Below are 2,675 nucleotides of genomic sequence, written 5' to 3'. Positions count from 1 at the left end.
TAAGGTTCATCTAAGAGAGTGCCATAGCCGGGTAAGGTTCACCTAAGGGAGTGCCAGGGCCAGGTAAGGTTCACCTAAGGGAGTGCCATGGCCGGGTAAGGTTCATCTAAGGGAGTGCCAGGGCCAAGACTTTACTTCTGTACAATATGCACAGAATTTTTAAATGAACCAGTGAGTATTGTTTCAAAGCCAACACATATATTCTAATTATTTTTTCATGCCAAGAAGCTGGAAGTACTTTATAGCAGTTGGCTCCATTCCTGACTGTTATTGGGATTTAACAGCTTTATTGGTTGGGGGAGGAACACATGAACTCCTATGGGCTAATACAAGCATTTGGGAAATTATCTGTTGTCTGGTGTTAGCACATTTAGAAAACTACATCCAGTACCCGAGCAGGGCAGTGGAGCTGGAGAGTAAGAAGCAGAGCTGGAGAGTAAGAAGTGTTTGCTAAGTCACTGTGCAGGCAGTGACAGAATCAGAGGTGACGAATGTGAGTCCGCCCGTTGGCTTAAGATCCAGTATCTTGAGTGAGTTGCACGGATCGTCTCCTTCAGTCCTCTCAGGTAGGTGCAATGGTGTCTCCCTGGAGCACAGAGAGGCCAAGTATCTGGCTCCAGATCACAAGACTGGCAGAGAGTGAGGCTGGTGTCTAAAGTCCCATCAGCTGAACTCCAAAGTGGGCTGTCTACAAATTCGGTTCAGAGTCCTCCCAGCCTGGAGCCCAGTTTGATGGAGTCCAGCATTCAGAGGCCAGTAAACCACTGTGCCCTGGACAACTCCGTAAGCTTCACTTCTATTTTCAGGGTGGTTTTGCATGTTGAAATATTTGCATGTTTCGATCAGGCTCTCCCTGAGCAGGGGAAAATTTACATAGTAAAATAGTATTACCCTTGAAATAGATTTAAGATAGGTCCCCCTTCTTTTTCACAGTATTACAACCCAGTTCAATTTCAGGAACTCTAGAGGTCTCTGTAGTTATGAAGAACTAATTAAAGGCATGAAATACTCCTCTGCAAGTTTCATAGACCATGTTGGGCCTACAGTCCATTTCCAAAATAAATATCTAAAGTAAGAAAAATATGGGACTCCCCACAGACTACTTATCTACTAGATGGTGTGGGGTTTGGATGGATGTTTTAAGTTACTTCAGTGATTTTTTCATTCAGTATTTATTGAGAACCTAATGTATGCCAAGCTTGTAAAATCCAGTAGGCAGTGTGACCTCTTCCCAGGTCTCTGAACGCTGGCAGGATGGCAGACAAGATGCTGTGGGGCTTGCATGTTCAGAGCACCGTGTCTTAGGTGACCTCCGGGGCCTTTGGGGGCCCAACCCCAGGGCGGTGGGAAAGCCAGGTGAGGCTTTGTTTGGCCTGCTCACGTTTCTCTGGAAAAGAATGGGGGTAGTTAGGCCAGGCGTGGGGGCTCACGCCTGTAATCCCAGCACTTTGGGACGCCAAGACGGGTGGATCACTTGAGGTCAGGAGATCGAGACTAGCCTGGCCAATGTAGAGTGAAACCCTGTCTCTACTAAAAATACAAAAATTAGCTGGGTGTGGTGGTACACACCTCTAGTCACAGCTACTCTGGTACACACCTCTAGTCACAGCTACTCGGGAGGCTGAGATAGGAGAATTGCTTGAACCGGTGACGCAGAGGTTGCAGTGAGCTGAGATTGCACCACTGCATTCCAGCCTGGGTGACAGAGCGAGACTTCATCTCTAAAAAAAAAAAAAAGAAAAAAGAAAGAACGACAGAAAAGAAATATTATTCTGCAGCCAAAGGGAAGTAGAGATGCACTAAGATCACAGTAGAGTTTGAAACATTTTGGAGTAAATTGAACAAAATAAAATGGAGCAGCATGGGAATTATTTTAGCCCCCACCAAAAGGGTCTGTTTAACGAAAGTTCTCAATTTTCAAAAAATCTGAGTAGCTCGCTTAGTTTCGGCCTCCTGTAATTCAAGTACTGACGGCAGGTACTACTCTTCTTGGCAACTGAGTGAAAAGGGTTTTAAAGATGTTCTCAAAAAAAAAAAAAAAAAAAAAGATGTTCTCGGGGCGTTAGCTTTGGTGCTGGAGTCATAATGGCTAATTATGTGTATACAGCAGGCAACTGGCAAAGACTGTCAGAAGCAAAAAGAACAAAAAAAGAGAAAGTAAAGCCTCCGGCTCTCCGTGCTTATGGAAATCTCATCGTCATTAATTTGCACAAAACCATTAAAAATAGCATTTGCCAGCAGGGGTCCAGTGTTAATTAGGACCCAGTCTGGGAGCAGCTGGAACTCTGCTATCCTGGCTCCGTCCTCGCCGCCCTGAGCCCCGTCTGCGCCGCTGGGCCCGCTGGGCCCGGGTAGGAGGCAGAGGCCACATTTCTGGACATGAGAAAAAGCTCCGACGTTTCGTCCACTCTCGTGTTGTAAACTTTAAAAAATTCTGGAATCTGTGAGAATTTGGCAATAGGTTTTTAACCACTAAATATGTCAACAACGCATCGCCTCTACTTTTACCAAAAAATAGGCGCACAAAACTCCCCCGTTGGCGCCCGCGGGCACCTGTCTCCGCCTCCTCGCAGGAAGCGGCCCCCGCGCGTGGGCTCGGGCTCGGGTGGGGCGTGGGCCGCGGTCCCTGAAGGGGTGAAGCGCCCGGTGGGCTGGCGCGGGGCAGGGAGGCCCGG

Source organism: Rhinopithecus bieti, unplaced genomic scaffold (assembly GCF_001698545.2).
Source record: "Rhinopithecus bieti isolate Rb0 unplaced genomic scaffold, ASM169854v2 scaffold_15838, whole genome shotgun sequence".
Lineage (NCBI taxonomy): Eukaryota > Metazoa > Chordata > Mammalia > Primates > Cercopithecidae > Rhinopithecus > Rhinopithecus bieti.
This window is presented reverse-complemented; position numbering follows the sequence as displayed.